The sequence below is a fragment of the Bubalus kerabau genome, chromosome 11 (genome assembly GCF_029407905.1).
Source record: "Bubalus kerabau isolate K-KA32 ecotype Philippines breed swamp buffalo chromosome 11, PCC_UOA_SB_1v2, whole genome shotgun sequence".
NCBI classification, from domain to species: domain Eukaryota; kingdom Metazoa; phylum Chordata; class Mammalia; order Artiodactyla; family Bovidae; genus Bubalus; species Bubalus kerabau.
In genome coordinates this window covers 62,599,847-62,613,830 of record NC_073634.1, presented here as the reverse complement: position 1 = coordinate 62,613,830, position 13,984 = coordinate 62,599,847, and the positions used below count along the sequence as shown (strand labels likewise).

Genomic DNA, 13,984 nt, shown 5'->3' with positions numbered 1-13,984 from the left:
GCGGGGAGGGGCCCGAGGGGCAGCGGGAGGCCGGCGTCCGGGCCCTGGAGGTCGGCGCGCGGGAGGGCGCCGGGCCAGAGATGGATGCGGCCGGGGAGGGGAGAGGTCACGGCCTGGGAGACCCGGGTGGGGGGCGGCGGCGACTGCGGTTGGGAGAGAGGTCCGAGCCGCGGCGCTGCGGAGAGGCGATCCTAGAGGCCGGGGCTCGGCCCTGGAGGCCGGGTGGGGTCTGCGGAGGCTCTGGGCCCTGCCGCGGGACTTGCGAGTGCAGTGGCCGGGAAGGGGGAACGTCCGCCGCCTCCGGAAGGCCGCCGGACGCCTCTCCACGACTCACTATTATTACCGCAGTGATTGCCTCCAGTGTTGGCAGAGCGGGGCGCTGAGTAAGGGGCGCCTGAGAGCAGCGCCCGGGTGCAGGCGGGAAACGCCCGCGCTGACGGCCTTCGGTCCTGCCGGGGTCACTGCCCGAGCACTTGGTTTGCTGTGCCACCGGCTTGCCGAGGTCGGAGCGCGCCCACTTTACAGCACAGCTCTGTTGTGTGGAAAGTTCTCAGGAGTTGGTGCCCTCTGGCTCTCCCCTGAACGCCACCTCTCATGCCTTTCCAACACCTGTCCAAGTAGCACGGGCCACCAAGGTCCTAGTTACTTCGGGAATGTTTATATTTTATTCATGTAATGATCCTTTGGAGATGACAAAAGAAGGAGATTGCAAGAGTGTATTATTGCAGCTTGATGGAATTGTACAGAAATTAATGATTCCGGTAACAAATTTCCACCTTCCAGCAAAAACTTTGTGTCAACTGTTTGGAAAATGTTCCCCACAGGTCTGAGGATGTTTAGTTAGAAGGCAGAACACGTATGAACGTTGGAAGTCTGCAGGTACTTCTCCGTTCTGCTCCACTGTGATGACCTGTCCTCTCCTGTGATCTAGTCTTCTCAGAGCTGGGGGAGGGTGTTTTTCTCCATTTGCTTACTGGAGATACTACATTCCAACGTCATTTTCCAAAACCTACCACAGTTTTGTAAACAGCCTGCCTCAGAGTGTTTTGACCCCCCAAACGAAATGGCATTTTGATTTCACCTTTTACACTTTGTCAAAAGCATGGAGAGTGAACACAAGGTATCAAGTAGAAAAGAATTGGATTAGCAATACAATGAAATACTATTCCATCCTTAAAAAGGGAGGAAATTCTTACATAAACCACAACATGGGTGAAACTTGAGATTCACATTATGCTCTTAGTGTGAACTTAGCATCTTAATATTATATTAAATGAATTAGGCCAGTAACAAAAAGACAAATACTGCATGATTAGACTTATATGACGTATTGAGAGCAAAAATCATAGGGACAGAAAGAACAGTGGTTGCCAGGAGTTGAAGGGAGGGTGGGGCATTATTAGTGGGTATAGAATTTCCATTTTACAAGATGAAATGAATCCTGAAGATGGACAGTGGAAAATGGTAGCACATTATGAATCTACTTAACACCACTGAACTGTAAACATAATGGTTACAGTGGTAACTTTTATGTGTGTTTTACCACAATGAAAAAATTTTGGATAAAAAGCACCTAAATTGATGAGTAAAAAGTTGTTGGGGAAGAAGATAATCATGCAACATGAAGATATATACACCCACACTTAGCTTACTACATTCAAAAGGGAGAAGTAAACTTTACAGGAGAGAAATCTGTAACTCATCATCTTAACCAAATGATCAAACTCAGCATCACCAATAATGGAGCAAAGACATAACTGGTATACACCATCACCTACCTAGTATTCCTGCCAAAAATGCTTATTCTGAATCTGATTATGAGGAAACTATCACCCAACAGAGCTTCTGGGTCCAAACAATTTAAAATTACATAATTGGGGAAATTTAAATTTCATTTCAGACTACATACTGGGTAACCTTGTGTCAACGGTTAAATTTTCTGAGTGTTAATCTTTGGTTACAAAGAAGAGCATTCTTTATTTATTAGAGAAGAGCATTCTCGACCTTGGGAGACATGCTGAAATATTTGTGGGTAAATTGTCATGATGTCTGCAATTAACTCAGTGCAGAGAGAAAAGAAGACAAATGAAGCAAGTGTGGGGGCAAAAGGGTGACACCTGGTGAATCCAGGTGAAGTGTATCTGAGGTTCCTTAAACTATTTTTGCAATGCTTCTGTAAGTTTGAGATTATTAAAAAAAATTTTTTTGGCAGGAATGAGGCAAGGCATCTTCAGGGTCAGTGCGTGGGTTCTAGCCTTTTGTAACCATCTAGTACTAGGTGGCTAAACATTACGCTACATTTATCGAGCATCTACTGTGTGTCCAGTTCTGCTGTATGCTCATGTCATCAGAAAAATGAGTAAGACATGGGGGCTCAGTCACTAGTGAAGAGACCATTGTGAATTCACCTTCAGGGTAAACCCAGGGTGCCTTGGGAGCACAGAAAAGAAAGTGCCTCTCCCCTCAGGGAGAGTGGTGCTGACATAGTTCTTTTCTCAGAGGAAGTCTGAAAGTTAGGACTTTTTTTTTTTTTTTTAGCTGCCTCAGGTCTTAATTGCAGGACTCAGGATCTTCACTGCATCAGGACTTTTACTGTGCTGCAGGGACTCCCTAGTTGTGGTGCACAAAGCAGGTGGGATTTGAGTTCCTCAACCACAGATTGAACCCTCGTTCCCTGCATTGCAAGGAAGATTCTTTTCATTTGTTTGTTTTTGTTTTCTTTGTATTTTGCAAGGCAGATTCTTAACCATTGGTCCACCAGTGGAGTCCATGTGAGGGCTTTGTGTTCAATAGAGGAAAGGGGACACTAGGCACGAAGAGCAGCAAGTGTCCACCCAGGCACAGAAGCCTGGAGAAGCACACTGCACAAGGGGCTCTAACCGAGACATGGAGTAGGGGCTGCAGGAGATGAGTCTGCAGTGGGGCAAACTACCACCTCATAACAAGCCCCGCTTGCTCTGCTGAGGATCACAGACTTTGTAGGCAACAAGAGCCCACCGAGGTGGTATAAATGGAGAAATGTCACGAGGTCAGACTTGTGTTTTAGAATCATTGTTATGACAATTTGACAGGAGTGGGTAAAAACTGGAAGGGGGGAATATTTGTCCAAGTGGAGAGGAGACGAGATATGAGAAGCATTTGGAAATGGAAACTAGGAGTGTATCAGATATTGGGTGCATTTGAGGAAGTGTTTTTAAGAGACTGGGACTTTCAGCTTGGTTAGTCACCATCATTCTGAGAGGCTAGAATGAAAAGAGCCTGGAGGAGGACTTAGGTGATTACCTCTGGAGACCAGCCTGCAGGGGATTGGCAGAGAAGATGGAGCTGAAAAGGGAAACCAAAAGAAGCAGGAAGAAAACAGAGAAGATATTTGATCATGGAAGCCAAGGGCTGAGATGGAGGGAGTGGTCACAGTGTTAGCTATGGAAGATGGCAAGTAGGATAATAGACAAATTCTTCTTTGGATTTGACAGGACGGCCATTGGGCTCTTTCCAGGAAGCAGTTTTGGTGAATGACGGCAGAAGTCAAGTCACAGTGTACAGAGGAATGAATGGGAGGTGAGAATGTTGAGACCATGCTTTTAAAATGTTTGACAGGATGGCTAAGACTAGTGGGCAGTAGCTGTGTAGAGATACGTGGAGAAGGGAGATTTTGCCTTTTCCTTTTAAATGTTTTCACGTGTTGATGGGGACTAGCTTGTGAAAAGAGGGTCAGGTTGTGGAGCAGAGAGTCCCAGAAACAATGGAAGGAGATGAGCACAAAGGCAGGTGGGGCTCAGCAACTGCTCTCTGAGCTGTGCCCAGCACACAGTAGGCACCAGTAAATGTTTGTTTGGATAACTGAATGGAAAAGGGAATGAACAGTTCTCAAACCTGTATTTCCAACCTGTGAGTAGGCTGTAAAATCAATTTAACAGGCATTCATCATCATTTTTACCTTAAATAGAATACAGTTTAAGTATCAGAGTGATTACCTGTGGTAAAGGTAAACATTGCTTCTTAAGTGAAAGTCACTCAGTTGTGTCCGACTCTTTGACCCCATGAACTATACAGACCGTGGAATTCTCCAGCTCAGGATACTGGAGTGGATAGCCTATCTCCTCTCCAGCGGATCTCCCCAATCCAGGAATCGAACTGGGGTATCCTGCATTGCAAGTGGATTCTTTACCAACTGAGCTATCAGGGAAGGCCTGATATGTTTAAGAAGAAACATTGCTTCTTAAATCATCCCATATATGAAGTATGCTATGGTTACATTAAGTGAGATTGTTCTTGTTTTTATTTTATGTTTGAAAGCCACTGCTGTGGCAAACAAAGATAAGTACACTAGCTTATAACTAACTTGATCTGTTTTGCACATAGTATAATCCCCAGTGCTTTGCACACAGCAGATCTCAATAAATTTTGGTTGACTGAGTGGGGGCAAAGGTAACAGAAGAAGTTAAGGGGATTTATGTTAACATGGTTCCCATAGATTAGTTTATATAATAACATGAGAGGCTGTTTAGCACAGGAATTTCCTGTCTTTAGCTTTTCCATATGCTGTAGATTGAGCAAATCATTTTTACTGACTTCAGTTTGCATGTCTATTATTAGCCTTTCTCAACTGGAGCTCCTCATATGAACTACAGAATACAGAAAATAATTTCAGTGACTATTTTCTTGATTCTTCCCAGGATGATATATAAGTAGTGTCATTCTTAATACATAGGGGAAAAAATATTGGTTGAATGAATCATTTCATAGGAGTAAAAGAAGATGGGAATGAAGAAATATGAAAGCGCCTTGAAATTGGAAATGGGAGAGGTCGGTCCAGACCAAGAGAAAAAGCATTAGCAAAGATGGGAAAGTAACTGGGGGAAAGTAGGCTGGACGCATGCAGAATGGGCACTAAGACTTCAATGAAGACATTTGGAGGAGGGTGTGAAAGCCAGTGTGAGGAGTCTCTAAACTAACGTGAAAAACTGTGTACTGAGCTGTATCTGCCATAGCAGAATCAGACCATGCTGGCAGGCTCTGCTGCAGCTCAGTGCTTGGATGCAAATCTCAGCTCTCCTTAGCAGCTGGGTGACCTTAGGCAATTTCCTTAACCTCCTTGTACTTCATCACCTCTTTGTACTTTGTAACATGGGGATAGTATCACCACCTGTCTGTATTATCATTAGATTCAACTGCTAGTAGCAAAGTAGCAATAACAAAATAATACTAAACAAGATAGCCCTTTCCTTTCACATAAAAATAGTCAGTCCATGGTGAGTATGAAAGATACACAATGATCAAGGCCCTGAGTTTACATCACCAATCCCCAAAATATGGCTTCCATATCAGGGTCCGACTCCAATCAATACAACCACATTCTAACCAGAAGGAAGAAGAAAGAGCAATAGCACATCCTCAACCTGTAAGACACAGCCCAGCACTTCTGCTTTGATCCTATTGGTCAGAACAGTTCACATGGAACAGCCAGCAAGGAAAGCTGGGAAGCGCCGTCTTTATTCTAGTCAGCTACATGGCCTGGCTGGCCAACACCTGGGAGTTCTGCTCCCAAGAAAAAATAGATATTGGGGGATAACTAGCAGTATCTGTCCTCAACCTCATAGGCAATGTGAAGTTAAAGGAAATGAATACAACTGAAGCTCTTAGAACACTTCCAAGCATGAACGAATCACTTAAAAATGTTTTTGTTGTCTTATCCTCACCCTCCCCTCTGCATAACACCTGTACACCACCAAACTCCAAACAATCCTAAATTGACACTTCTATTACAGTTCATGGGGTCACAAGAGTTGGACACGACTTAGTTGCTAAACCACCACCAGTCTAGATTTCCCAGCCACGCCAATGGCAACACCTAGAGCCAGTGTTCCTATTGAAGGAGTCCTGAATCTTGCCAGTAACCCTTGCCAGTTCAGATATTGGTTAGGAGCACCCTGAGGGTGGCCTTGGCACAAATGCATAAAAAGGGCAAAGAGGGAAATTCCCTCGTGGTCCAGTGCTTAATATTCAGTGCTTTCACTGCCAGGGCCTGGGTTCAATCCTTGGTCAGGGAACTAAATTTTGCAAGCCTCATGGTGTGACCAAAAATAAATTAATTAAAATAGGCAAAGATAATATGTGTAGACATAAAAGTAAATGGCCAAATTTTTAAATGCTCATCATGACTTCATACTTTTACAAAAATTACCATTTTAAGTAATTTACATTTTTCTTATTTCTATGGGTGAAATAATTCTTATGATTCTGAGTGCTCTTAACAGTTTTTTTATAAATATGGAAATCATCCTTTTGTCACAAATGTTCTTAAAAATAGGCTTTTCCACAGAACTAGAAGAAAAAATTTTAAATTTGCATGGAAATGCTAATTTTCACCCCAAATAGCCAAAGTGGTGTTGGAGAAGACTCTTGAGAGTCCCTTGGACTGCAAGGAGATCCAACCAGTCCATTCTAAAGGAGATCAGTCCTGGGTGTTCATTGAAGGGAATGACACTAAAGCTGAAACTCCAGTACTTTGGCCACCTCATGCAAAGAGTTGACTCATTGGAAAAGACTCTGATGCTGGGAGGAATTGGGGGCAGGAGGAAAAGGGGACGACGGAGGATGAGATGGCTGGATGGCATCACCAACTTGATGGACATGAGTTTGAGTGAACTCTGGGAGTTGGTGATGGACAAGGAGGCCTGGTGTGCTGTGATTCATGTGGTCACAAAGAGTCGGACACGACTGAGTGACTGAACTGAACTGAACTGAGCCAAAGCAATTCTGAGAAAGAAAAACAGAGCTCGAGGAACCAGGTTCCCTGGCTTCAGACTATACTGCAAAGCTACAGTATACAAAATAGTATGACACTGTCACAAAAACAAAAATATAGATCAATGCAACAGAATAGAAAACCCAGAAATAAACCCATGGACCTATGATCAATTAATCTATGGCAAAGAGGGGAAAACTATATAATGGAGAAAAGTCAGGCTCTTCAATAAGTGGTGTTGGGAAAACTGGACAGCTTCATGTTAAAAAAAGAAACTAGAGCATTCTTTAACGCCATATACAAAAATAAGCTCTAAATGAGTTAAAGACCTATATGTGAGACCAGTTACTATGAAACTCTTAGAGGAAAACATAAGCAGCATCTTTTTTTCATTCATCTGCTGGAGTAATGAAAATAAAAACAGAAATAGACAAATGGGACCTAATTAAACTGAAAAGCTCTTGCATAGTAAAGGAAACCATAAGCAAAACAAAGACAACCCACAGAAAGGAAAAAAATATCAGCAAATTAAGCAACCATACAAGCATCTCATGCAGCTCAATATAAAAAAAAACACAACAAAAACCAACAAACATCCCAATCAAAAACTGGGCAGAAGATCTAAATAGACATTTCTCCTGAGAAGACATATCAAAAAGCCTAAGAAAAGATGCTAAACCATTAATTATTAGAGAAATACAAATCCAAACTAGAATGAGAGGGCCTCCCTGGTAGTTCAGTGGTAGAGAATCTTTCTGCTAATGCAGGAGACACAGGTTTGATCCCTAATCTGGGAAGATCCTACATGCTGTGGAGACACTAAGCCTGTGAGCCACACTATCGAGCCCGTTCTCTAGAGCCTGGGAGCCCCAACTACTGCAGCCCATGTGCCTTCGAGCCCTTACTCCGCAACAAGAGAAACCACTGCACTGAGAAGCCAGCGCACTGCAGCTAGAGAGGAGCCCCCATTTGCCACAACTAGAGAAAAGCCTGCACAAACAAAGACCCAGCACAGACAAAAATTAACAAACAAGGTTTAAAAATGGTCCACATCAAAAATAAATAAATACAATAATTTTAAAAAGCTACAATGAGATACCATCTTACATCAGTCAGAACAGCCATCATCAAAAAGTCTATTATAAACAATAAATGCTGGAGAGGTTGTGCAGAAAAGGGAATCCTCTAACACCTTTGGTGGGGATGTAAATTGGTACCACCACTATGAAGAACTATACGGGGGTTTCCTAAACTAATCAAAGCAGAACTACCATGTGATCCAGCAATCCCACTCCTGGGCATTTATCTCACAAAGAGCATAATTCAAAAAATACACGAACCCAATGTTCATTATTGCACTCTTTACAATAGCCAAGATATGGAAGCAGCCTAAATGTCCATCAGCAGATGAATGGAGAAAGAAGATGTGGTATATATACACGGTGGAATAGCTGCTTAGCTATAAAAAATAAAATAATGCCATTTGCAGCAACATGGATGGATCTAGAGATTATCATACTAAGTAAAGTAAGTCAGACAGATAAATATCATGAAATCACTCATATGTGGATTCTAAAAAGATGATACAAATGAACTTATTTACAAAATAGAAACAGACCCTTAGACTCCAAAACTGAATTTATGGTTACCAAAGGGAAAAGGTGGAGGGGAGGGATAAATTAGTTTGGGGATAACATACAGCTACCCACTCCAGTATCCTTGCCTGGAGAATTCCATGGACAGGGAGCCTGGCAAGCTACAGTCCATGGGGTTGCAAAGAGTCAGACATGACTGAGAAATTAATTTTTACCATTTTTAAACATATACACACTAATATATATAAAACAGATAATTAATAAGGACCTATTGTATAACACAGGGTACTCGACTCAATATTGTATAATAACCTGTATAGGAAAAGAATATGTAAAAGAATGGGTATATGTATATTATAACTGAATCGGTTTGGTTGGTACCTGAAACTAACATTGTAAATCAGCTATATCACCAATATAAAATAAATATTAAATTTAAAAAATTATTTAAAAAATAGACTTTCAAAAAAATAAACTTTTCCAGTATAATAATAACCAAAATCAGTGGAGCCAGGGATATGTGGCCCTGTGTTTGCTGCATAGTGACATACAGTGGGATTGAGAAAATACAGAAATAAATTGAGTATAATGGGAACCAGGTTTCTCACTATCAGGGAAGGAAATTATGGAGCAGGGGAAGCTAGACTAGACCTTTCTGGATTGGAATTGAAAGTTTGGTATGAGCTCATGATCTTTCATAAGGATAGCTATAGATATTGATACTGTGGTGGCTTTAAAGTAGATCCACATTTTGGTGGGTTTTTAAAAAATTCTTTTCCTTCAAAAGGTAGAGTATAATCTCCTTGCCCTTGAATGTGGGCTGAACTTAATGTCTCACTCAGTCCAGTTGCTCAGTCTGACTCTTTGAGACCCCATGGACTGCAGCATGCCAGGCTTCCCTGCCCTTCACCAACTCCCGGAGCTTGCTCAAACTCATGTCCATCGAGTCGGTGATGCCATCCAACCATCTTATCTGCTGTTGTCCCCTTCTCCTCCTGCCTTCAATCTTTCCCAACATCAGGGTCTTTTCCAGTGAGTGAGTTCTTCCATCAGGTGGCCAAAGTATTGGAGTTTCAGCTTTAGCATCAGTCCTTTCAATGAATATTCAGGACTGATTTCCTTTAGGATGGACTGGTTGGATCTCCTTGCAATCCAAGGGACTCTCAAGAGTCTTCTCCAACACCACAGTTCAAAGTCATCAATTCTTCAGTGCTTAGCTTTTTTATAGTCCAACTCTCATGTCCATACATGATTACTGGAAAAACACTAGTTTTGACTAGTCGGACCTTTGTCAGCAAAGTAACGTCTCTGCTTTTTAATATGCTGTCTAGGTTGGTCATAGCTTTTCTTCCAAGGAGTAAGTGTTTTTTAATTTCATGGCTGCTGTCACCATCTGCAGTGATTTTGGAGCCCAAGAAAATAAAGTCTGTCACTGTTTCCATTGTTTCCCCATCTATTTGCCCTGAAGTGATGGGACCAGATGCCATGATCTTAGTTTTTTGAAAGTTGAGTTCTAAGCCAGCTTTTTTATTCTTCTCTTTCACTTTCATCAGGAAGCTTTTTAGTTCCTCTTCACTTTCTACCACAAGGGTAGTATCATCTATATAGATGAGGCTATTGATATTTCTCCTGGCAATCTTGATTCCAGCTTGTGCTTCATCCAGCCTGGCATTTCACATGATGTACTCTGCATATAAGTTAAATAAGCAGGGTGACAATATACAGCCTTGACAAACTCCTTCCCTAATTTGGAACCAGTCTATTGTTCCATGTCTGGTTCTAACTGTTGCCTCTTGACCTGCATACAGATTTCTCATGAGGCTGGTAAGGTGGTCTGGTATTCTCATGTCTTGAAGAATTTTCCATAGTTTGTTGTGATCTACACAGTCAAAGGCTTTAGCGTAATTAGTAAAGCAGAAGTAGATGTTTTTTTGGAATTCTCTTGCTTTTTCTATGAGCCAATAGATGTTGACAATTTGATCTCTGATTTCTCTGCCTTTTCTAAATCCAGCTTGAACATCTGGAAGTTCGATTCACATACTGTTGAAGCCTGGTTTGGAGAATTTTGAGCATTACTTTGCTAGTGTGTGAGATAATTGTGCAGTAGTTTGAACATTCTTTGGCATTGCCCTTCTTTGGGATTGGAATGAAAACTGACCTTTTCCAGTCCTATGGCCACTGCTGAGTTTTCCAAATTTGCTGGTATATTGAGTGCAGCACTTTAGCAGCATTATCTTTTAGGATTTGAAATAGCTCAAGTGGAATTCCATAACCTCCACTAGCTTTGTTAATAGTGATGCTTCCTAAGGCCCACTTGACTTTGCATTCCAGGATGTCTGGGTCTAGGTGAGTGATCACACGATCATGTTTATCTGGGTCACGAAGATCTTTTTTGTGTAGTTTTTTGGTATTCTTGCCATCTCTTCTTAATATCTTCTGCTTCTGTTAGGTCCATACCATTTCTGTCCTTTCTTGTGTCCATCTTTGCATGAAATGTTTCCTTGGTATCTCTAACTTTCTTGAAAAGATTTCTAGTCTAGAACTTAATGTCTAGGTGACCTCCAATGCTAGGTTACAAAAAGGATATAAAAATTCACCTTCTTTCTCTCTCTCATTACTTGATTTTGGAATCCAGTCACCAACTCGTGAGTAAGCCAGGGTCCCATGGCAGGCCGTATGTAGGTGTTCCAGGGATAGCTCCTGACCCTGACAGCCAGCAGCAAGTGCCACACATGTGAATGAACAACCTTTGGATGATTTCAGCCCCAAAGACCCAAACATCATGGCACAGAAACAAGTCATTCCCCATTGTACGCACTTTGAATTCCTGGCCCTCATAAACCATGAGAGATAATACAGAATTATTATTTAAGCCACTAAGTTTGAGGATCATTTGTAGATAATTAATATGTATTATATGTCTGCATATGTGTATATTATGTTTGTACATATATACATTTCCTACCTCTGTCCACTGAAAAATTCTAGAAACAATGATAACCCAGGAGCTATGAGCATGCTTAGCATGCAGATCTTATTTTTGGAATAGCATTCTCCCCTAAAGAAATAGCTGATTCCAGGGCGGGGGCAGAGAAAGTATAAGATGAGCTTGGAACATCTTATACAACAGAGTGCTCAAATATGTCTAAAGGTCCAAGAGCCAGTTGGAAGGGGCTCCCTTGGCCCTATCTGGGAACATGTGAATATCCAAATAAATAATGATCGTAAAGGACTATGACCCACTGAACAAAACAGGATCTAAAAGTTCACACTGATATATTGAATAAGTGATTGAGTAGGAGGGAAGAGAAAGCTTTCCTTTCTGTAGGCTGTCAACTAATATCGTTTATTAATAAGTAAAAACCACTTATTAATTCACAGGGGAGAAATCTGACAAAACCAAGTAGTAAAAATTAAATTACATCAATACATATGACAGCACATGCCTCCTGATACGATGCACTGAGATCACAGGATCACCTCTTGAATATTCTTGCTAAAGGTACATGACCTGAACCTAATCATGAAGTTACATCAGGCAAGTCCAACAGTGAGGGACATGCTACAAAGTAATTGATCTGCAATCTTCAAACGTATCAAGGTCAAAAAAGTCAAAGAAAGTCTGAGGAACCAGTCCAAATTGAAGAGACTAAAGAATGATGGCTAAACAGAAAGTGTTATCCTGAACTGGATCCTGGGCCTACAAAGAATATAACTGGGACAACCAGCAAATTTTGAGTGAGGCCTACGGATTAGTCAGCAAGTGTATCGATGTTAATTGATGGTTGATTATGTGGGAAGATGTCCCAGTTTGTTGGAAATTTGTGCTGAAGTGCTAAGGCTGAGTGATACAGCATGTTTGCATCTGACTCTCAAATGCTTAAAACATATGAATTTCATGGACAGAGAGGATGGTAATACAAATATGGCAAACAGTTAACTGGGGAATCTGAGTGAAAGCATATATAGTTCTCTGTACTACTTGTGAAACTTTTTCTGTAATTTTTTTTTAATTGAAGGATAATTGGTTTACAATGTTGTGTTAGTTTCTGCTGTACAACAATGTGAATCCACTCTAAGTATACAAATATCTCCTCCCTGTCGAGCCTCCCACCACCCCATCCCACCCCTCCAGGTCCTCACAGAGCACCAGTCGAGCTCCCTGTGCTCTACAGCAGCTTGTCACTAGCTATCTGTTTTACAAACGTGTATATACGTCAATCCTACTTTCTCAATTCATCCCACCTTCTCCTTCCTTCACTGTTCCACAGGTCCATTCTCTATGTCTGCGTCTCTATTCCTGCCCCGCAAATAGGTTCATCAGTACCATTTTTCTATATTCTATATTTATGTGTTAAAATGCAATATTTTTCTCTTTCTGACTCACTTCACTCTGTATGACAGTAAAAGGTTTTTTTTTTTAATTTTTATTTTAAAAATAGGCCTTCCTGGTTTTGTTGTTGGTCTTTTGACTTTAGAAGCTTTTCTAAAAATACTTCAATTTATCTAGCTTTTCCCTCTTGGCTTTCGGGTGATGTGTCTTGCTTGGGGTCCCTGGGTCCACAGCTAATTAAAGAGGAAAGGTGGTAAGTTTGACCCCATTTCTACAAGAGAAATACCAATGGGCACTTTTAACAGCCGCTTTTAACAGGAGCCACAGCTTAGCAGATGGAAATGGGGAATCCCACAGCTTTGGTGCCCCGGGCATCTTCAGCTGAATTTCTGGCAAACATCTCAAGTTCAGCAGAGCTAAAATCTAGGTAATCATTTCCTTCCCACCAGTCACTTCTTTGGACTTGCCTCTTTCTGACCGTCAGGTGTCCAAACTCAGGAGTCACTGTCAAGTCCTCTCATTGTTCCACATCTAACCAGAAACTGACGTTCTTTACTTTGTGTTCTGCCGCCTCTGTTCCAGACCCTCATCCTCAAACCCTGACTTGTCACTACAGTCATCTCCATTTATCTCCCAGGTCATCAATAAACTAATCCTGTAGTAGAATTCTCAGGGACTTACCCGCAACACACACACAATGACCTTGAATTGTTCATTATATATAGTGTAACTTTTAAACTGTGTTGAAACATAAAACTGAATATCCTTAGTGCTCTCATTCAACTCTAAAATCAAAACAGGGACTTCCCTGGTGGCCCAGTGGCTAGGACTGCGTGCTCCCAATGCAAGGGGAGCATTGCATCCCTAGTCAGGGAACTGGATCCCATAGGCCGCGATAAATGACCCCTGTGTGCCACTACAAAGATCAAAGGTCCCGAGTCCCCCAGCTAAGACCCAGCGCAGCCAAACTAATTAATTAACATTTTTCAGAAAAACCAAAGCTGTCTTGAACATTTTTAGTCAGGTATCTTTAAAAAAATCAAATCAAAACAAATTTACAAACAAAATACAAACAGGAGCATAAAAACTAATAAAATTCAAGTTAACATTGAATTTGACTCACCCCATAGTGGTGGCACATTGATTGGTCTTTGGCATTTCGGGTGTCTGTACTATCGTAGGCACTGATGGCCCATTTTCCTACCATCTTCTTCTACTGAAAGTTTTACAAAACTTCAGCTAGTACAGTCCACTCACCAGGAAACTGGCCTTTAGTTTGATATGGATGCACCATTTATGGATTCATTC

At 41.6% G+C, this 13,984-nt stretch overlaps 1 long non-coding RNA gene across 1 annotated transcript in view; it reads left to right on the top strand.

Moving 5' to 3' along the window:
* Positions 1–3,478: 3,478 nt before the first annotated feature.
* LOC129622463 (uncharacterized) overlaps positions 3,479–13,984 on the top strand; it is a 28,848-nt gene continuing 18,342 nt past the window's right edge. The window contains exon 1 of the long non-coding RNA XR_008699992.1: positions 3,479–3,558. This is a non-coding gene — a long non-coding RNA (uncharacterized LOC129622463). The remainder of the gene's footprint in view (positions 3,559–13,984) is intronic.